The 23767-nt window shown below is 39.7% G+C and overlaps 1 protein-coding gene across 1 annotated transcript in view; it reads left to right on the top strand.

Moving 5' to 3' along the window:
* The window catches only part of EPHA6 (EPH receptor A6), a 968470-nt gene that overhangs the window by 583393 nt on the left and 361310 nt on the right, over positions 1 to 23767 (top strand). The gene's annotated exons all lie outside the window — the stretch shown is intronic.

Genomic DNA, 23767 nt, shown 5'->3' with positions numbered 1-23767 from the left:
AGGAAGCAGGAGTATGAAGGATGATGCCAATCAAACTCAGAGTGACTAAGGGGAGCTCTGGAATCTGCTTACATCTCAGAGTCCATACTACGGAAAGAAAGAAGCTGAGATTCCACACTCTGATTCCAACCCTCATTGGCGACAGGCTTTAATGGAAATGTACATGTGGGATGGAAAACAATATCGCAGGCACTGCTGGTTCTCTGTAGTGGCTCCAGTAGTTCAAATTTAGGTCTCCAAAGAAGGTGGCAGTTGCAGCTTTTCAAAGCAAAACTCAGAATCTGGGCGATGGAAGCTGGAATAAGTAACAGTGATTCATGGGGACCTGGTGGCCCACCAACTGTCAGTTAGGGTACCTCGATGCTCAGAGAACTATGAGAGAATCTTAATTCTCAGCTCATTATAATATTCACATTCTACTCAGTTTTCTTTTTCTTTTTTAATATATTTTTATTGATGTCAGAGAGGAAGGGAGAGGGAGAGAGAGCTAGAAACATCAATGATGAGATAGATACATTGATTGGCTGCCTTCTGCATGCCCCTATTGTGGATCAAGCTCGCAACCCAGGCACGTGACCTGACCAGAATCAAGCCATGACCTCCTGGTTTATAGTTTATGCTCAACCACTGAGCCACACCGGCCAGGCCCACTCAGTTTTCTATATTGGTGCCTTAGACTTTAATTTGTGTTATTTAAGCCTTCCATTTCCTTTTATTCAAAATTACACTATATTGCAAACCCATAAGTAACCCACAAATAAGCAATATTTACACCATTCTCTGAGTTCTGGCTGTTTTATTAAGTTCTCATTGTGTTAAGAACATTATTCTGTAAATCAGAAAGTAACTTACTTAGAATGTGAAGTGTCTCTAAATATTTGAGGTCAAACTACATACTGTTATTACCAGTGACTTTTGCTCATAGAATATGTAATATTAGAAGAAGGCACTGGCCTGGGTGTTCAAAAATTTGAGTTTTGCTCAAACTTTACCTTTCTTAGTCCTGTTTTCTTATCAATAAAATAAGGGTCCAGAACGGTAAACTCTTACAGTTATGTTTCCAAATGCTAATATGTTTGGTCTTTATAGTAATATAGGTAAGTTATCCTGTCTCAAATAACTGTATTTTTTCATTTATATCTACTGAAAATAAATACATAAACACATATTTTTAAAAATGCTTTCCCACAGTGAACAGTGTTCTTCACATTATAATTATATATAAAAGTTAAGACCTTGTTGTCACTATCGTGTGTGTGTATCTATGTGTGTGTGTGTGTATCTGTGTGTGTGTGTGTGTGTGTGTGTATCTATGTGTGTGTGTTAAGAAGGATATAGAGAAAAAATAACATGTTGCTTTTGGTCATAGCTAATTAGATATCTTCCATTCAGTGAATTATATCCCCCCAATTCTTAGATACTTTTTTCATACTGAAAAAGTATTTCAGCCCTCACTGGTTTGGCTCAGTGGATAGAGCGTCGGCCTGCGGACTGAAGGGTCCCAGGTTTGATTCAGGTTAAGGGCACATGCCCAGTTTGCAGGCTCGATCCTCAGTAGAGGGCATGCAGGAGGCAGCCAATCAATGATTCTCTCTCATCGTTGATATTTCTATCTCTCCCTGAAATCAATAAAAATATTTTTTAAAGTATTTCATTTTTTAAAACTCAAATGAATATAGTTTGAATATGAAAAGGGACTAAAATAACAAAGAAAGCCAAGTATAAGTTACCCCCCCAAAATTATATTTAATATTTCCATGCAAACTATGCTTTTCTCCAAAGCAGAGCCTACTTGTAATGAGAGTACTGTTTAAAAAACTGGGAGCAATTTAGGTGATACAAACCAACTGCATGTAACACTTCAAGAAGCAGACACTCTCCTTTTGGAGAACCACAAAATGGGGCAGGTGGCAGGATGCTTTTACAGGATCAACAATAAAGCAAAAGGAAGAGAAAAACAGAAAACATCTGATTGGCTGGGGCCAAGGAGTCAAACCTGTTTGGGGTGAGAAGGAACAGGAAAGTATAGAGCCCAGAGTTGGCTTGGTGTTTGGGGACTGGCTGGCTGGATACACTGCGGTTTTGGTCAAGGGGAGTATTTACAGGGACATGAAAGTTATGTAAGTTTGGTTTGCTGACATGGTACCCAGGTGGGAACCGCTCCGTCTGGAGCTTAGAAAGTTATTTCAACAGAACTAAGACATCTGCTTTCAACTCTCAGTCTTCCCCTGCAAAGTGTTGCAAACCCTGTTTCAGTTACAAAATATCAAAAACCCCGCTGACTATAAAACATACCCTTCTCTTATCTATCTTTCCCCCTGCTCTTTACCCTTTTGTTCACATTCTTAACTTTTGCTCTTTTTCCCTCTGTCCATGGCACTCTACCTCTTGCTTCTTTCTCTTTTTATTATATTTATCAAATTAGCCTTGATCAGAGTCATTTTTGTGTGTATCTGACTCCACAATTTTGTGAGCCCTGAAGAATGGGGAACACGTCTTGTTCTCTTTGTCACCCATGCTGTCCAGTGCCTAACACAGCAAATTCTAGAGAAATCAGTGAAGTCCTCTATTTGTTAAGAACTGATTCACAGGAAATTGAGAAAAGTCACCAGCCACTGTAAAGTTACCCCTAGAAACTTAAAAAAGAAAGAACGGAAGCAATGAGGACAGGGGTTCCTTTTGTCCATTTTCATATCCCCAGTGCTCAGAAAGACACATAGCCAATACTCCATAGTTGGCCAGGTACTTTTAAAAGCGTTTTGCATTGATGAAATAATTTGATCCTAATAATCCTTTCCTACAGATGAGGAAACTAAGGAAGCTAAGTAACTTTGCCAAAATCACACAGCCAGTAAGTGCTTGTTAACACCGGCCTTAGTACTTACATCACAATCGGACTTCTCAGAAAAATCAGTGCTTTCTGCTGATGCAGGTGTTCCGGGTTCCCTGAGGCCAAACACTTCATTACTCTCTAATGCCCATTTTGCATCTGTAAAATGTCAGCAATAAAACATACCTATCTCACCAGGGTGTTGTTGCAGCTTCACTAATTACCAACTGGTAGCTCATTTTGAAACATGAACCCCCCCATAACACTCCATTATTCTTATATCCAGTATTTAAAGACACTGTTACTGGTAAAGTCTTTTCCTTAAAGTTCTCTTGTTAATTTTCATCACTGTCAGCAGTTTTTAGATTTTTGTACAAGGAAACTTATCATGAGAAAGGAAGCATTCTTATATCCAAGGTGGTCAATAATCCTATCTAATAAAAGAGAAACATGGTAATTGGCGTACAACCGCTACCCTTCCCATTGGCTAATCAGTGAGATATGCAAATTAACTGTCAGCCAAGATGGCGGCTGGCAGCCAGGCAGCTTGAAACTAACATGAGGCTTGCTTGCGTAAGTGACGGAGGAAACCAATGTTCCCCACCTGCTGCTGCAGGCCTCTGAGCTGGCAGTTTGAAACATAGTTACAAAAACAGAAGCTAAACAAAACCCCAGAAACCAGCTTTCAGCTAGCCGGGATCTCAGACCTGGAGTTGATACAGAGTTTTGATTGTAGAACCTAAACAAACCAGATACCTGCTTTCAGCAGCCGAGGCCTAAGAGCTGGAGCCTCAGAGCTAAAGCTGGCTCAGAATAAAAAAAAGAAAAGAAAAAACGGAGCAGTTGGGAGCTTCAGTCCCAGCCTGAAAACAGCCCTCAGCTGCTCACCCGGACTGGCCAGGCACCCCAGTGGGGACCCCCACCCTGAAGGGTGTGTGACCAGCTGCAAACAGCCATCATCCCCTCATCCAGGCTGGACAGGCACCCCAGTGGGGACCCCCACCCTGATCCGGGACACACTTCAGGGCAAACCAGCCAGCCCCCACCCATGCACCAGGCCTCTATTCTATATAGTAAAAGGGTAATATGCCTCCCAGCACTGGGATCAGTGGAGCTGAGAGGCCTCCCGGCACTGGGATCAGCGTGACAGGGGGCAGCGCCCAAACCCCCTGATCGCCCTGCGGCTCTGTGTGTGACAGGGGGCGGGGCCACAACCTCCCTATCTGCCCTGCTCTGTTCCTGACAGGAGAAGGCGCCCCAACCCCCTGATTGGCCCTGCTCTGTGCCTGATAGGGGGGAGCTCCCCAAACCCCTGATCACCCTGAGGCTCTGTGTGTGACAGGGTGCGGCGCCCCAACCCCCTGATCTGCCCTGCTCTGTGTGTGACGGGGTAGAGCCATAACCTCCCCATCAGCCCTGCCCTGAGTGTGAGAGTGGCGGCGCCCCAACCCCCTGATCATCCCTGCTCTGTGGGTGATAGAGGGCAGCGCCCCAAACCCCTGATCCGCCCTGCTCTGTGTGTGACAGGGGGCGGTGCGCCAACTCCCCTATCGGCCCTACTCTGTGAGTGACAGGGGGGAGCTCCCCAACCCCCTGATTGACCCTGCTCTGTGCGTGTCAGGGTACGGAGCCCCAACCCCCTGATCGGCCCTGCTCTATGCATGACAGGGGGCAGCGCCCCAACCCCGATTGGCCCTGCTCTGTGCGTGACGGGTGGCGCCACAACCTCCCCATTGACTCTGCCTTGAGTGTTACAGGGGGCGGTGCCCCAACCCCCCAATCGGCCCTACCCTGAGCGTGACTGAGGGTGGCATCACAACCTCCCAATCTGCCCTGCTCTGTGCATGACAGGGGGAGGTGCCCCAACTCCCCAATTGGCCCTGCTCTGAGCCCAACCAGGGGCTGCACCTAGGATTTGGGCTTGCCCTCTGCCACCCGGGAGCAAGCCTAAGCCAGCAGGTCGTTATCTCCCAAGGGGTCCCAGACTGTGAGAGGGCACAGGCCGGGCTGAGGGACCATCCCCCCCCTACCCCTCCCTCCCCGAGTGCACAAATTTTTGTGCACCGGGCCTCTAGTTACCTATATAAAATACTGAATTGATGTAACTGCTATTGTTTCATTTAGTCCACCAATTACAGTATAAGGTATCTATGAGTTTAAATACAAATATGTAATTTCATGTTATGAGAACAGTGCATCATTAAAAAAGATAAGATTTTTGGGAAGCTTTTCATTATGAGAAATATTTTCATGATTCAAGGATGATTTTAAAAGTAGCCTTTTTAAAAAATTTGTTTTTTATTGATTTCCAAGAGGAAGGGAGAGAGAGAAAGAGCGAGAGCTAGAAACAGCAATGATGAGAGAGAATCATTGATCATCTGCCTCCTATACACCCCTTGCTGGGGATCGAGCCCAAAATCCGGGCATGTGCCCTGACCAGAATCAAACGGTGACCTCCTGGTTCATAGATCAATACTCAACCACTGAACCACACAGGCCAGGCTAAAGTAGACTCTTTTAAGGGAAGGTTGAATTCATGGTGTTCCTCTATGAAAGTCACATACTTCTGAATGTCAATGAAAGGAATTGTAGAGACAGGACAGGCAGTTAGGGAAAAGGAGGGTCCATGGGAGAGGATTGTATATGGATGGGCAGAGACAGCTTGGAGCTGCCAGAATGTTTATCTCACTTTCACAGAGGACAAAGGAATGTGACAAGATTAGGGGAAGAGAAGAGGGGGGCACCGGGTGAGCTTTGAACTTTGAAACTGATACCCTGCAGGAAAGTAGCCAATTAGGAGATTACGGTGGTCATAAATTAAGGAAGAGTCCAATTAGAAAGAGTCATAAGGAGACAAAGAGCTCCCAGCATTTATAAATCCAGAGACAAAGAGATTCAGAGAATTAGGTTTTTTCCCGTTTAGAGAGAGAGCAGGTTTTTCCCCATTTGGGGAGTTTGCATACACTTGTAATAAAATTCCGAACTGTTGCGTAAAATCTTTTAGTCCTCAAATTTTATTATTCAAACTTCATATGACAAGAACACACAAGGAGAGTCCACTCGCCCCAATTCCAAGTAACACAAATATTGCACAATAAGTCTCTTTCTTCCTTCACTCCTGGCTTATTCTACTTTCTTAAGTTTTTCCCCAGATAACAATCCAATGATACTACTAATTTTTCTAAAGTTATGTAATCCATAAATCTGCATCTTTACTTGATAAAAAATATACGATGCAGTTATTGTAGAAATAATCAACTGAAGAAAAAAAACCATTTTTCTTATAAAATGGTTAATATGCAATCCTCATTTTCTTGTATTGGACAGTTGTCCCTCAGTAGCCCAGGGTGATTGCTTTCAGGAACCCCATCAAATACCAGACCCCTCAGGTGCTGAAGTTCCTTATATAAAACTAGAGGCTAGTGCACGGATTCGTGCACCAGTGAGGTCCCTTGCTTGGCCTGCACTCTCTCACAATCTGGAACCCCTCAGGGAATGTCAGACTGCCAGTTTCAGCCTGATCCCTGCAGGTCAGGCCAAGGGACCTCACCAGTGCATGAATCCATGCAGCAGGCCTCTAGTATGCATATAAGATCTTTGGTTAATCTCTTCCCACCTTCCCTCTGAGATTCACCAGTCTGTTCCATGTTTCCATGCCTGTGTATTGAGCATCTGCCTCCTGGTGGTCAGTGCGTGTCATAGATACCAGTCGAACTGTCACTTAAGCATATATATATATATATATATATATATATATATATATATATATATATTAGAGGCCTGGGCGGGGAGAGGGTTTCCCTCAGTCTGGCCTGCCCCCTCTACAATCTGGGATCCCTCAGGGGGCAGTCAGACATCACTCTCGCAATTCAGGACTGCTGGCTCCTAACTGTTCACCTGCCTGCCTGCCTAATTACCCCTAACCACTCTGCCTTCCTGCCTGCCTGATTGCCCCTAACTGCCCTCCCCTATCAGCCTGATCACCCCTAACTGCCTCTGCCTCGGCTTCGCTCCCATGGCTTTTCCCGGAAGGACGTCGGAAGGATATCCAGAAGATGCTTGGTCTAATTAGCATATTACCCTTTTATTAGTATAGATGGTGTGGTATTTGCATATAACCTATGCACAATCTCCCTTATACTTTAAATTACCTCCATACCTAATACAAAGTAAATGCTATATAAATAGTTGTTAGACTGTATTGTTCATGGAATAATGACAAGAAAATAATTCTGTACATGTTCAGTTCAGACACAACATTCATAGGCCTAAGGACATAGTACATACTAGCAACAACGTAATTTTTATCAAATACTTTTGATCTAAGGTTGGTTGAATCTGAGGATGCAGAACCCACAGATACAGAGGGTCGACTGTGTTTCCTTCACTAAGGTGTTGGCCCAAGGGAAGAAAAAAGTTTTCTCCACACTTCCAGGATTGCTACTCTTACTTCCATCTATTATTTAGGAAAAATATCTCCCTCATTCATTCCCTGCATCCTCCTTCCCAGATTACTATCTAACTAACTTGTACCTGTGTAACCTAAATTTAAACCTGCATGCAAACCTGAATGTGCTTATTATACTGGAGCTAAGAAAGGTGTGATTGAGGAAAGGGTGTATGAGCGCCAGAATCATGTGAAGGTCTTGTTGAAATGCCGATGTGGTTCATTTGATTGGGTGCAGGTTAAGGGGGCGCTGAGCTGGGATTTACATTCGGAACAAGCACTCAGGGAATGCACTCCAAAGACCACACTTGGACTTGCAGATCTCTAGAAACCCAGCTTCTTCATTACATCACTTTATCAAGTGTGAATAGGGGAAAAGAATCACAACCTTCTATACATACTCGTGAACTTAAATATTGCACCGTCTTTATAACTAGCATCTGTAGCTGTAACATCATTTGTGTGTTATTAGAAACTAATATATTAATCTGAATCAAAATGTAGTCAATCAAAGAACAAGTCAGTTTCAGATACAATTGAGTATTTCTAATGGAATCAGCAAAATCCTGAACTGGCCATGTTTTGTGTTGTTCTTTAATTTTCATAACTCCTATTTGTTGCAATGTTCAACCCAGAGAAACTGGATATGAGCATTTGGTACTCATTAAAACAACATTCCCTGCTAGATGATGGACAGCAAAGGAATTTACCGATACACACTCTCATTATGGGGATTTCATAGCCGATTTCCATGTTGTGCAGCAAACACCACTGTGTGGAAACCTGTCTGGTTTGTGCACCCAGGGAGTCCTCATGGTGCCTGGAGCAGAGATTCTCGTGGTCGCAAGCCTGGGGTTGGTGCCAGTACTGCATCAACAGCAGCATCTGTGTGGACTGAATGTATCAAAATAGAAAGAAATTAAATTGATACTTCATTGCATCAAGCATAGAGTCTGCATGAATATTGCAAATACCAAGTAACTACTGTGTGTGTCCTATTTCGTAAGAGCTATACTCTTTTGTTTGATTTTTAAAATGATTTTTTAAAATTATAAAAGCTGGATTTAGTATGTCAAAGATTTGCTACCTCTAAAAAAGGAAAATGCAAAGTTGGTAGAACTAAGTACTCTATACTTCATTCAAAACTTTAGAAAATACCTAAATTTATAAAATAAAATGACTGTTATAAACATAATGAGTATCAAAAGTTCATGTTCAGGTTTTCAAGAACAGTAAAACAATACCTCTACCCCATGCTCCAATGGCCTGGGATTCTTTTGGCTGTATGCAGCCACCAGAAGTGCAATTTTAGCCCTGATGTTCTTGTGTAATGCTAGTTAAGGCTGCACACTAATTATACTTCTGCCAGATATATTTTAATGAGCTATAAATTCTACATTTTAATTCAATTTCACATCCTAAGGTCATAATCAGTTGCTTTCATATTCCTGGTCATACTTTTCTTAAAGTGTCTCCTCATCACTTCCCTGAATTCCATGTTTTTATCTCTTTTTGGATGCAGTTAGAATAAACTAAGTTGTTTTCCAATCCTAAACTTACATGATTGCAGAAACTTAATATTTTCATTATATCTTGCCTTGCTATGCAAAATGATAAGAAACAATCAAGTAAGATTAATGAAGGAATGGTAAATTTGATGTTTCTAATGAAAATATGAAATAGAAAAAAATACAGAAAATACATAAAAACCTAGGGGTAAAAGAGTAATTTAATTTCTTCAACAATCTGGAAATCTGCTCTACAACCAAGTTTTACATTTCTAAGAAAAGTAAAAACATAAGGCTATTTAAAATGACTAATTACTCACATCAATTTTCACTTCCTCTTAAAAATTATTATTTGGAGGGAGGAAATAGTACAGTATAACATGTGGCTTAGAGTAGAGGTTATACCAGAGGTCCTCAAACTTTTTAAACAGGGGGCCAGTTCACGGGCCCTCAGACATTCCACACATGCGCACTGCGGGCCCGGGACGAGTCGGCTGCTAAGCAGGACAGGCAGCGGTGGCAAAAACACGCCGTGGGCCGGATAAATGTTTTCAGCGGGCCGCATGTGGCCCGCGGGCCATAGTTTGAGGACCCCTGTTATAGACTCTACTACATGAAATTATCAGGAGATCACAACGCTCTTTTAAGTAGATGGAGGTGATGGGAAGGAGTGCTAGCCAGTATTCTAGGTAAAGTATTTGGAATAATGCCCACCAAGAATCAGTGTAGTTGGGGAGTATGCAAAATTAGTATTTTTCTATTATATTTCCATACCTTCAGAAATTTTTTTCTGGAGAGTAACAAGGACATAAATTCAAATTTCCTCTAAATTTCTGATCTCATTTGGTGAAAACCAGAGAAACAAAAATCCCACTGAGAGGCATCAATTATTCAAATGTACCATTTCCATGAATCCAGACTGCATTCAGTGAGCCTTCAAAGAACAATTCTTCCATTAATGGAAAATGTGAGTGTACTGTTGCTACTTTTATACTCAAGTCAGACATCTAACTTCCTATCTTTAAATGATGAAAGAGTAAATACTACTATATAATGCCTGTAGGTAAATCTTGCCGTATTTTCTTATATAAATTTCAAGCTAAAAGCTGCAACTAGATTAGGTTTTCTAACCCTGAGCAAGTTTTCCCTTGATCACTGGCCTTATTAAAGTGTTGACTGAGTCATACTCCCCAGGGAGAAATGTAAGATTTGCTCATTTCAAATGCAGTTAAAAACATAACCACATGTTTGCCTATTTTAAACAATTACCATTTAGGACTAGAACTACAAACATAATAAGCAATTCGCATATTTATTTTTTCACTTATGATAGTCTGATGTTACCCGCTTTCATCTGGCACTTAATAAGAAAGCCTATGAGTTGAATGAAGATGCATTTATTTCTTCTGAGGATTTTTAAGCCTGCCATTGTATGAAAAATCATGCCAAGTTATCTTGAGAAATTTCCAATTAAAGGTGAGGTGGCTGTTTGTGGAATGCATGGTTTGGCTCCATTTTCTTTCACGGATTTATTAGGAAATGCTAATAAAGGAAATGTGGACCATGTATAAAGTATGGCAGAATAACAACTTTACTTGGTAGTCAACTGGGAACTTGATGGGGTTTCCTTTTGAGAAATAGTTCACCACAATAAATACTTTTGTGAAAGGTGTGTATGTGTTTCTAAACTGTTTTTATTAGGCTCGGATTGTAATTAGGCTCTGTAGATTTCAAAATTTAATAAAGAAAATTCTATCTTTAAATAAAAATTTCTCTTAAAACATATGAGAGCCATTCTGTGCCTCTAGTGCCTGGCTCAATGTGCAGATTTCTGTTACAAGTAGAGGGCAAGTCTAACATTCAAGATGTGTAATTTATCCAGAGTGAGGAAACCTTCCTTTTTAGAGCAACAGAACCCTTCCTCACTGCAAGGCCAAGGATTTGACTTTGATAAAAAAAAAAAAAAAAAAAAAAAAAAAAAAAAAAAAAAAAAAAAAAAAAAAAAAACAAGTAAAAATGAGATGGAAGCTAAAATGTTAGCACATTTCTAATTCATGGCACTACTTTTGCACCTTTAAATGAAGGTAGAGAAGAAAATCTTGGTGTTGACACCGAAATTTTATTATGAAAAAAATACTAACATTTACATAGTACATTTTACCTGTATTGACTCAATTTAAGGCAAGTTAATTAGCTGCTAGCTGATTGAAAGACACCTACCTACTTCATGATTACCAATTTTAACTTCCAACTGGCAGCTTAAAAAGAAACTAATAAAAATATACTTGGATATTGATGAACCATTCAAAGTAGCTAGACTATTCTTATTTCATTTTTTTCTGTTTCTTATTTAATTTTTGGCTGCTCATTAGTCAGTTCACGATTTTACACATAAAAAAACAGTACTTTAGTTAAAATCATAAAGCAATTAAACTAAAACTGATAGTTCTACTGTCATCTCTTTCTCTAACTAGTTGTAGACCACAGACAAGCCTTTAACTTCTTTACTTCAATTTCTATCAACCAAACTGAAAATGACCTTATTATATCATTTTTAAACTCCTTTTCGGCTCCTTGAGAATCAAGGACCTAATACTCCATCTAGTCATTGTGGATTCTGGTAGACCTGGGTTAGATTTCGGGCTTTAACGTTACTCAGATCCATGATCATAAACAACTAGTTGTATTCTTATTTTCCTCATCTGTTAGGAGAGAAATGATAACAATTGTATAAGCTGTTATGAAGAATAGATTAAACGAGACTTTTAAATGTAAATCACTTAATTGACTTCATGGAAAGAACAAGCATTCAATACATGTAACCTACTAAAATCAATATTACTTTTGATATTGGTATAGTTTTGGTTTTAATATGGCTCCAGTTTCCACAGTGCAAGTCCCCTAAAGTTTTGTTACCTGAACAAAATGGTATTTTACCCAAACTGCAAGTATGAACACCAAAAGGATTATTCTGTTCTATAGAAGATATGATAATAAGTCAAACAGGAGTGAAGATAGTAATTAATATGTAAACTACAGAGGAAAACCAGTTCCTACATTTCAAAACAACCATCCACATAAATATTAACCAATTGATACCATCCAGTAATATTATTTTTTGTCACTGAAGAAGTTTTAATATAAATATGTGCTAATATTCTAATTGGAAATCACAATTTGTTTCTTAAAATATGAACTCATAGTTTATAAACTGTAAAACATTTGACATCAAGTAAGAGACATATTTATATACTAGAGGCCCGGTGCACAAAAATTTGTGCACTCGGGGGTGGGCGGTCCCTCAGCCGGGCCAGTGCCCTCTCACAGTCTAGGACCCCTCGGGGAATGACCACCTGCTGGCTGAAGCCCGCTCGCAGGGGATTGGGCCTAAGCTGGCAATCAGACACCCCTCTGGCAGCCCGGCAGCTCTCAAGGGATGTCCACTTGCCAGCGGGGAGCAGGCCTAGCTGCAGTCGGACATCCTTAGCACTACTGAGGAGGCAGGAAAGGCTCCCACCACCACCGCTGTACTGGCAGCCATCAGCCTGGCTTGTGGCTGAGCAGAGCTCCCACAGTGGGAGCACACTGACCACCAGAGGGCAGCTCCTGCATTGAGCGTCTGCCCCCTGGTGGTCAGTGTGTGTCATAGTGACCAGTCATTCCCAGTCCTTCTGCTGTTAGGGTCAGTTTGCATATTACCCTTTTATTATATAAGATAGAGGCCTGGTGCATGGGTGGGAACTGGCTGGTTTACCCTGAAGGGTGTCCCGGAGCAGGGTGGGGGTCCCGCTGGGGTGCCTGGCCAGACTGGGTGAGGGGCTGATGGCTGTTTGCAGGCTGGTCAAGCCCCCCCAGTGGGGACCCTCACCCCATGGAGGTTTGGTCAGCCTCGGTGAGGGGCTGATGGCTGTTTTTAGGGTGTAAACACCCCCTTTAGGGTGGGGGGGGGTCCCCACTGGGGTGCCTGGCCAGTCTGGGTGAGAAGCTGAGGGCCGTTTTCAGGCTGGCCAAGCACTCCTGGCGACGGAAGCACCCAGCCTCTCCTTTTTTATTTTTTTGCTTTTCTGGAATTTATTTACCTTCTAGAATTGAAACTTTGTAACCTTTAGAATAGCTCAGAGCCGGCCAGGGCGAGCGGGAGAAAAAGCCTCCTGCTCGCTCTAGCTTTGTGGCCACGGCAGGCTGAAAGCAAGTATCTGGGGTTTATTTATCTTCTGTAACTGAAACTTTGTTGTTTGAGTGGAGCTCAGAGCCGGCCGTGGCAGGAGGGAAGTTGGCTTCCTCCATCATTGGGGCAACCAAGCCCCCTGCTTGCTCCAGCTCCGTGGCTACCGGCTGCCATCTTGGTTGGGTTAATTTGCATATAGTCGCTCTGATTGGCTGGTGGGTGTGGCTTAAGGTGTAGCAAAGGTATGGTCAATTTGCATGTTTGTCTTTTATTATTGTAGATAAATGTTCAATGATATGATCACAAACATGAAAGAATTATTTCATTATTATGGACTCTAATTATATATTAGATATGTTGATGATAACACAGGCAATATTTTCTTTAATATAAAGTTCTCACTCCTCTATTTAGGACTATTTTTCTATATATGAGAACAGTTCATGAAGCATGATGTTCTACTTATTTTGGCAGATTTTATTATTGTATTAGTTGGGGTAAATTACTCTAATGTGCCCACCTTTTCGTGTCTTCCTTTATAGTTTATGTTTCCTCTTTGACTTTCTTCATACTCTTAAAAGCCAAAGTAGATTGTGCAGAGGATCTACAGCAGCCAAACATTCCCTTTCCCTCGTTTACTTTTGCAAGAATGGTCTGCTCTTTCTAACTATTAATCAATCATAAAATAGAGGTCTATGAAAAATAGCAATACTGTGGTATTTTGTAATTAAAGTATTCATTTACAGTACATTGTAATTAAAGTATTCATTTACAAAGAGACTCCCAAACTGAACGCATGAGAACCATTATAGAATTCTAGAATTTATTAATTCAAGTGGTCATTAGAGCAATTTAATCTAACTCTGTGGTATATATCTGGAAGCTAGACACAGAATCTTTATGGCTTATGTGATATTGGCCAAGACCACAATATAGGTGTCCTAAATGCAAGGCCAGTTCTCTTCTGATATTCTATATTGCCTCTTCTTAGAAAGCACCACCATTTATGTTTAATAGGCTATCTTTTCAGGAAAAGATACTGATCTACAGATTCACTGTATTAGTTTTTCATTGCTATAAAACAAGTTACCCAAAATTTAACAGCTTGAAAAATGAATTTGAATTACCTCACAAAGGATCTGAGAATCAGGAATCCATGGGTGGCTCAGCTGTGTGGTTCTGGCTCAAGGTCAACCCTGGGGTTGCAGTCACACTGTTGTGGGCTGCAGGCAGCTGAAAGCGCAACTGAGGCTGGGGAATCTTATTTCAAGCTCACTCACGGGACTCTTGGCAGGAAGCTTCCGCTCCTCATCACTGGTCCTGATCACATCTGAGAGTACACATTTAAGACCAAAAAGGCAGTGTCTGTTATAATCTAACTAGAGGCCCGGTGCACGTGTACCAGTGGGGTCCCTCGGCCTGACCTGCAGGGATAGTGCTGAAACCAGCTCTCCAATATCCCCCAAGGGGTCCCAGATTGGGAGAGGGCAGTTCTCAGGTGACACACCCCAGAATCGGGCTCCTTCCTCTCTGGGTCAGGGGTGCAGGTGAAGTAGATTTGGGGCGACAGTGCCCCAGCAGCAACCTAACCCACGGCCGATTCTGTGAGGAACTGGGCTCCCTCTTCTACTGGTCAGAGCTTCTGCCCCCTGGTGGTCATTGCGCGTCATAGCTGCTAGGTGAACAGTTGAGCAGTCAGATGGTCACTTAGGCCTTTTATATATATAGATCTTAGAAGTTGTTATCATTTCTGTCCTATCCTATTGGTCACACAGACCAACCCCAGTGTATTATGGGAGGGAATTATGTAACAGTGTAATTACTAGAAGGGGTGGGGATTATTAGGGGCAATCTTGGAAGGTGGCCGCAATGTCACAGTTTTTTCGAAGAATCTGTGGTACATCAATTTGACTTCAAAAGAAAAACTATCTGTGAAGAAACGCTGTATACCTAGTCTGAAAGGTATATAGCAGTTCCTGTTTTTGTAAAAATACTCTAGATAGTTCAGTGACATGGCCAATTCGTGTTTTAGAATTTCTCTGGAAGGTGAACTATGTTGTCTAAAGTTTAACATATTAACCTTAACTTTATACACATAAAATATCTCTCTTTTTTCAAATAAGTATGTCCTATTATTTAAATAGCCCATGTAGTTATTTTTATGTCTCTAAAATAAAAGCAAATTTTAAAACCTCACTGCATTTTCAAGTAAGCAATTCCTTTTACACTTTTTGTTATGAGTGTCAAACAGAAAAACTTATACTTTGGGCCTTATATTCAGCTATAAGCAAGGATGTATGTAGTTCTGACTCTTGCAAGACCTCAAAAAATTCCGACAGTTAGAGTAGACCAGATCCCATAGGAGCACAACTGCTTGGCTTCACAAAAGATTAAAGCTACCTTTGGAGACAACAGAAATCTTTTCTTCCTATATAATCACTCCTAGATAGTAAAGACATACAAGAAAGTAGTTAATAGTTAATCGTGTGTAAATAAGTAAGGTCATTAAAAATAAAATACTTAAACTTTTTTCCAAATCAACATTAGTTCAAGTATCAAAAACAAGCACTGCTGTGCAACATAGTTTTATAAGAAGTCACTGGAAGATTAATAGATCAACTCATAGTGTGGAAAACTTCACCAAAAAAGTTGCATGAATTTGTGTGTGTGTGTTTGTGTGTGTGTGTGTGTTTGTGTGTGTGTGTGTGTGTGTGTAGAAAATTAACTCGAGAGGCCATTTCCCAAGAAATTTGTATTCCTAAAATATTCAAATAAATATCTTAATAAAGGCACAGTAAAAAGCAGGCATTTTCCTGCTTCAACCAATCCTCCACATTCTGCTATTTGGTTCATTTTTTCTAATTGTTAATAAGTACCTCTCTTTAAAAATAAATTTCTTCGAGAAAAGAAATTTAGAAAGATACTTAACATCCTCAAGAACTGCATCAGACCTTTCAAATTTAGAAAAAACAATAATTACTGCAAAAGTGGTTTGGGATTTAAACTATTGCAGCAAAACTCTTTTAGCTTATTCCCGCATAGTAAGCGATGTGTAGTAAACGGCTTCATTTCCCGGCTCTGTTATTATTATCCTGATTCCTCAGGGGAAGGCTTAAGTATCTTAGATTCTCAAATGAGTGAGGGGGGGAAACTAAGTCTGTATTCTGCTTCAAATAAGTGGAAATAATTATGAGGCTTCCCTGAACAATGTAATTTTTGCCTTGGAGAGTAAAGCAAGGCTCCTCGCAACAGCCATTATTAATGACAGTGATATAATTACTATTTGAAAAGAGGAAATCTGCCCAGAAAAATCAATTATAAACCACCAAATGTTCCTTGGACTTTTCAGAGAGGTTCTATGCCTGTTGTCCCTCATGACCTCTCCATTAAGAGACTGGTTGGATATACCGCTAATGGTTGCCTTCAATTATTTAGAGGGGATTTCTAAGCTTTTGTATGCTGTATTAAAATGGCCTGAAGAGCATTTCCTTTCTGTCTTCATCTCAGAACAGAAGGGTCACTCTGGGAAAAAAACCCAGAATCATCCAGGTGGCTTTGCCCTAAAAAGGTAACTCAGAATTCTCTCCAATTAGTACTGTTTGCCATGCAGACATTGATGTTCATAACAGGAAGCAATGCGTGATGATGTTGCTGTCCTTGAAAAGTTACAGGAAAAAGAAGTTAAAAATAGTCATTTAGGAGTAGTTATCTAAGGCAAGTGAGCTTCATATAAGCACCTGCATTTATCAACCCCTTTGTTTTTAATTTATCACATGGTACTTCTCTTCCCTTTAGTGGATGTGTTCCATTATAATCATCCAATATTAATCAGTCTTCAGATGTAAGAGGTGTTTTGTTATTCTGTCTTATCTATTCCGTTGATACCTTTAAGCTCATAAAGTTTTCTAGAGCAAAATACAGCTGAAGGCAAAATTTGAAATGAAGACAAACTGTATAATAGGATATAAATTATCCCAGGCGACAACACATGTTGAGATTGGGATATGAATTTGTGAAAGGGCCAAAACAAACTTAAACTGGTTGTGTGTAATGGTCACCAACTTGATTTTATATGTATATATATTTTAATTAAATTTATTGGGGCAACATTTGTTAATAATATTATATAGGTATCAAGTGTACATTTCTGTGGTGCATGGTCTGTATATATTTTAATATTTATGAATATTAATATTTATGAATATATATATGTGTGTGTGTATATATATATATCCTCCCAGATTTTTGACGGTCTGTTGACAGGAAGTATTTTTCTTAGTTTTGTTACAGGCACTTATTAAAGAGATCTGGGGCTTATAGGAAATTCATTTAAGGATTTATTTATACCAGATCTCAAAGTGGACATTTCAAACACAGTCTTGTACAGTCTCTGATGTCTATCCCTTTGCTAAATTAGATGAACAGAAACAACGTATCTTCAATACATTATCTAAAGCCCTTGAAAAAATTATTCCAATCAATTGAAATTCAATAATATACCTGTATTCTGCCTTCAAAAATGTTAGGTAAAATTATTGTCTGCTGATTTATTCAACACACTTTATTTTAAATAGTACCTGTATTTTCTTATTTAAGCATTGTTTGATGAAAAATCTAATTTTTTAACTTTAGTATTATATAGTTTATTGTCAAAAATAAAGTGTTTCTCTATTTTTTTTAATTGCCAGGAATTTTGAACTCAATTTTAGGCCCAAGTACTGTAATTTGCAGAACACAGAGTTCTAAAATACCTACTTTTTTTACTCTTACAAATTAACATCTTACCTTGTTTAATATTTTACTTTATTATAGGAAAAAGTGAAATAAAAAGACAGGAAGGGAAAGAGGAATAAACTAAAATGTATTAAATGCCATTATATGCCAGGATCTAAGCTAAACATTTTTGCTCCCTGTCTGACAGCAAATCTAGAATTCTTTTTTTATCACCATGTTGTCTCCTGAAATTTAAATTTAAGATTTTTTTTAAATTTAAACTTGCATTAGAATTTAAAGATGAATGAATTCTATAATAAATAAAAATCCTTTACAGGTAGAATTTCAAATAATTCAAGAAATAAAACATTTTTGTTTTGGCTTAGTTACTAACCCAGATGGGGAAATATTTAATATTAACTACTGTGGCAAAACAGGAAGACATTCCAGGCAAAGCGAATACTTGTGTGAAAACCCAAGACAGAATGGAAGTTCAAGGAAGAGACAGTTTACTGTAGCTTGAATATGTAATAAAGGAGAAAGAGGCGATGAGGCTGAAACAGTACAAAGAAAAACCAAGTTTACCCTCCCTCCCTCCTTCCCTAACACCCACCCACCCTTTCATCTTTTCTCTCCTCATTAACTCTCCCATCAAATAGTTATTGGGCATCCACATGTACGTTGTTTAGTGCTACAGATTCATGTTAAGGATATTAAAAACTAGAGGCCTGATGTACGAAATTCATGCAAAAATAGGCCTTCCTTCCCCCGGCTGCCGGCACCAGCTTCCCTCTGGCACCTGGCGCCTGGGCTTTCCTCGCAGCCCCGGCTTTGTCCAGAAGGTCATCTGGTCTAATCAGCATATTATGCTTTTATTATTATAGATTTTAAATAGTATATTTGGTGTAAAATGTTCTATTTTTAGTGTATTTGGTTAAGAATGCTTAAGATATGATTAACTCTAATTTAAAATAATTTTCCCTTTATAATTGTAGACTATTTTCATGTCTGTCATTAATACCATTTTAAATTTGAATTATTTTTACCTAATTCATCATTCAGGAAACTGATCAATTTTATACCTCCCATTCACTAATTTTCCTTTTTAAATTATCAAATTAAGACAAATGTTTACAATGTCTTTCTTTAAAATGTTTGCAATCATAATAGTACATTTAATTCCTAAATTTACTTCCCAAAATATTTAGTTTGGAATAAATCTAAAACAAAATATAACATTATTTCAAAATAGAAACATTTCAGATAATGTATGATCATGATCATGTGTATATTTAATATCATTATAACCTCCATATGTTTCTCATTGCAATTTATTTTCTTTAAAACATTTATGATAACGAATAAGTAAAAAAGATTTTGCAGGGACCAAAGGGAATTGCAAGTTACTGCAGATCTTTCTGTGACCATGCTTGTCTCCCATGCTAGATTGTGAGTATTCTTAGGATCATAGCTGATGCATGTTTGTACCTCCAGCAACTAGCACTTTGCTGAACATAGTTTAATAATTCAATAAAAATTGAGGAGCAAGTGATTGTATAAATGAATGATTTGATATTCCTAAACTTATACTTTATTTTCCCTGTATTTTTTATTGAAAAAAGTGCTATGTCACATAGTCTTGGTAAAAATTTACTTATTGGCTTAAAGATGATGCCAGAGTAGGTATTCTGAAAGATTCTTCCTTTGCAAAAATAAGTAGCCATGGGTAAGGCATACTCTTGATGGTAATTTTGGCCTCACAAAAACTAAGGGAGAATTTCAAGGACTCGTTCTTTCCTGTTAAAAAAAAAAAAAAAAGCAATTGAAAAAACCAACAACAAATCTGAACATAAACACATTTGACAAAGCTATCTGTCTGGTACGGTGGGCTCTCTGAGAGTGGATTTCTCAATGCTCTGGAAACAGCAACCTTGTAAAGATCAAAGTATTGGGCCATCAGTTATCAAGGGGAACTGATCCTGGGACTCTTGTAACCGAGTCAAGATGCTAAAGAAAAACTGAATTGGCACCATTTCAGCAGCAACCTCTGGCTATTTACAGATGTACAAGTTAATCTTCTCTGGAGAGAAGCTTTCAAAATTTAGGACTCAAAGACAGCACAGATTATGATCAGACAATATTGTCACAATCAAAGAACACCAAGCACAGAGAAAAGCAAGACATAAATGAGTCATCAGAAACAATGAGCAACAGATTTAGAATGTCAAAGACTGCATATGTTAAAGAATCATACATAGAACAGTTATATATAGATGTTTAAAAAATAACAAATGCAATCATGAAAGTGGGGAAAATGGAACTAAAATGAAAATATGCAATTATTGTAAGGAAAAACTCAACCAATAGATTAAACAGTCATATATATTATATGATATAATAATAATAATTATATGATATATAACAATAAGAGACATTTAGTAAACTTGAAAATGTATCTGAAAATATTGCCCAGAATTTCAACACAAAGAGACAAAACTAGGAAAATATAAAAGAGGAATAAAGAAATGTGAGGGAAAAAAAAGAAAAAAAAAGAAATGTGGAAGATTTAATAAGAAAATCTAACATAAACTGAACTGGATTCTACAAAAGAAAAAAAAACAGAAGGAATGGAGAGAATGCAATACTTACATAAATAATGGCTATGAATTTTCTAGCACAAATGAATTCACGAACTATAACATATCCAAAAGAGGAAAAAATAGAGGCCCTAGTTGGGTAGCTCAGTTGGGTAGAGCATCACCTCAATATGCCAAAGTTGCAGGTTCAATCCCAGGTCACAGCACATACAAGCATCAATCAATGAATGTAGAAACAAGTGGAAACAACAAATCAAGATCTATCTCTCTCTTTCAAATTAATAAATAAAAAATTTAACATAACAAAATAGGAAAAATAAGAGCTCGTGTCTAGAAACTTTATAGTAAAACTAGAGGCCCAGTGTATGAAATTCAGGCACAGGTGGGGTCCCTAGACCTGGAGGATGATCAGGGCGGATCAGGGCCAAGCTGATTGAGGCCGTGTGGATCAGGGCCTGAAGGCCCCGGCGGGGTTGGGAGAGGAGGTGGCAGTTGCCAGGCTGGGCAAGGAAGGAATGGACCCCAGATGCCGACGCTGCCCTCAGGGCCACATCACCCTGCAGTTCCCCCCTCCCCCCCTTCTCCCCTCGCAGCCAAGCCACCACCAGGGCCTGCCTGGCGGGAGGAGGGATGGGGCCTGTGGGCCAGGACAGGGATAGGGAAGGGACCCCAGGAGGCTTCAATCTCAAGTTTGGAACGTGCAGAAGGCAGCTGCTCAATGATTGTTTATCATCATTGATGTTTCTACCTCTATTTCTCTCTCTGAAATAAATCAAATATATATTTTTAAAATACAAGATTTTTAGAGGAAGAAAGGTAGGGCAAGGGAGCTATGGGAAAGAAAGGATAGGGGGCATTTGAGATGCCCACATTTCAAACAGGATAACATAAGGTGGTCCTCAGGGGGTGACAGGTGAGGAGTGGCAGTGGGTGGAGCAGGGCACTGTGGGCTGAGGAATGGGCTGTAATGACTAGGAATGTCTGTGACAGTGTTGGGGTCATTGCTGGAATCATTCATCCCCAAGAGGTTTTGATTCCAGACGGGAGGAGAAACATGGAGATCAGCGGGCCTTTCTTAGCCTAGAGGGTGGAGCTGGCGGAGGAGTGGGCTGCCCTGCTTCCCTACCAATGTAAACACGCAGTGTAACTGCACATGGACATAAGTCACACGGCCAAATCAATGCCCAGCCAGCCCTGGTGGCTGTGTCTTGTCACTCTCTGGCTGTGCTGTGGCACTATTGGCCAGGAGGCTGAAACCACGCCCCTGAGCACACATACTATACAAAGGGGCGGGCAGGAAGCTGGAAGCCAGAGCCCGAGCTGATGTGGCACGGCTGGCAGCACTGCGTCTGCCATGGAGCAGGATGGGGAGCAGTGGTCCACGCGAGTCAGAGGGGCTGCACTTCCTGCACGTCACGGGTGAGTTGCTGTGAGCCCGTGGCATGCCAGCCGGGCTGGGCAGGGCCTGAGGAGGCCTTTCCCTCCTGGAGCCATTCTTCCCAGGGTGGCAGTGTCTGGCCGCTTTTTTTCCCCCAATTTATTTTTTGTTATTGGAAAGCAAGCTCTGGGCTTGCAGTTTCTGGGATCCCAGTGCTATAACGTGCATCTCCAGGCTTTGCTGAGCCCTCCTCCCCCTCCTCCTGCATTAAGTGTCTGCCCCCTGGTGGTCAGTGTGCATCATAGTGACTGGTCGACAGGTCTGGTCGTTCTGCTGTAACGGTCGCTGGGCTTTTATTATATAGATTATAGAATATAAAAGAGATAGAGAAAGGGGACAATTTTACAATTAGACATACAGAATAGATCATTGACAAAAGACTGACAATTAGAATTAAAACACTACTTAGCACAATAGAAAGCAGAAAATGGAAGAATATTACATTCAAAATTTTGATAGCAGACATTTGTCACCCAGAATCCTCAACAACCAAGGTAAAATAAAAACTTGTAGAGATTTAAAAAAAATAAAAAAAACTTTGTCACCAAAGGAATTCCTAAAAGGATAGGATTCAGTAAGAAGGAAAATAATTCTCAAAGCATAGTATATGAAGCAAGAAATGAATAACTTACATGGTAAATATATACATAAAGCTAAACAAGCATTACCTCTATAAATAATATTTCAGAGAACTCAATAGATAAAAATAGCATGCATGTGTCAGGGAAGAAATCATAAAGGAAACTAAATTATTTTCAATTGAATGATAATATTACATAGCAAAAAGCTGCCATGCAGTATAAGCAGTTCATAAATGATAATTATAAGCAGTTCCCATATTATAAAATAATAATTTCCAAAATTAATGAATTCCAAAAATTATAAGTTTAACAGAAGAAGGAAAGATAAACCTATAGGGATAGTTGAAAGAAAGAAATAATTATAAGAGCAGAATTAGGAAAACAGAAAACAAAGATACAATAGAGAAGATCAACAAAAATAAAAGTTGAAAAGATCAACCAATTATATCAAACTTTAGATAAACTGATCAAAACAAAAGAAACAAGGAACTAAAAATTAAGGAGAATAATTGGAGAGTTCAAATATATTAGTTTACCAACATCAATTTTATGCACATAAATGTGAAACTTTGCATGAACTAAGTATTGCAAATTGTGCTGCTATAAACATAGGGGTCCATACATTATTATTTAATAAACTAGAGGCTGATGCATGAAATTCATGCATGGGTAGGGTCCCTAAGCCTGGCTGGCAATTAGAGCTGATCTGTGGGGCAACTGGCAGGGCGATTGCGGGGCCCCACTGGCACCCACCCTGGCTGGCCTGGGGCCTGAGGGCTGGGGGCAGCTTCTGTGTTGAGCATCTGTTCCCTGGTGGTCAGTGTGTATCATAGCAACTGGTCATTCTGCCTTTCGGTTGATATGTATGTTAGGCTTTTATAATATAGGATATAACAGAAGTAGATAACGTAAAGAGTTTTATAAATTGTTTAACAAGCCAAAACCGGTTTAGCTCGGTGGATAGAGCGACCGCCTGCAGACTGAAGGGTCCCGGGTTCGATTCCGGTCAAGGGCATGTACCTTGGTTGCAGGCACATCCCCAGTGGGAAATGTGCAGGAGGCAGCTGGTCGATGTTTCTCTCATCGATGTTTCTAGCTCTCTATCTCTCTCCCTTCCTCTCTGTAAAAAATCAATAAAAAATATATTTAAAAAAATTGTTTAACAAATCATTTATAATAGTTATTTAACTAATATTTGAATCAATGAGTAAAAATTGTTCTAAACTTAAGAGCTTGAGTGATTTTATATTTTTTATCTTCTCTTCTAATTGTTTTAAAAAATCCTTGTTGTTGAAAGTATTACAGATGTCCCCATTTTCCCCCTATTGACCCTTTCTAGCCTGTACCTGCCCCCTACACCAAGCCTTTACCACACTATTGTCCATAGGTTATGTATACATGCATACAAGTTCTTTGGTTGATCACTTCCCACCCACCCACCCATTCCCGCATTCCCTCTGAGATTTGATAGTCTGTTCCATGCTT

This window comes from Myotis daubentonii, chromosome 3 (genome assembly GCF_963259705.1).
Source record: "Myotis daubentonii chromosome 3, mMyoDau2.1, whole genome shotgun sequence".
Lineage (NCBI taxonomy): Eukaryota > Metazoa > Chordata > Mammalia > Chiroptera > Vespertilionidae > Myotis > Myotis daubentonii.
The sequence above is the reverse complement of the archived record's forward strand: the minus strand, read 5'-3'. Positions and strand labels throughout refer to the sequence as shown.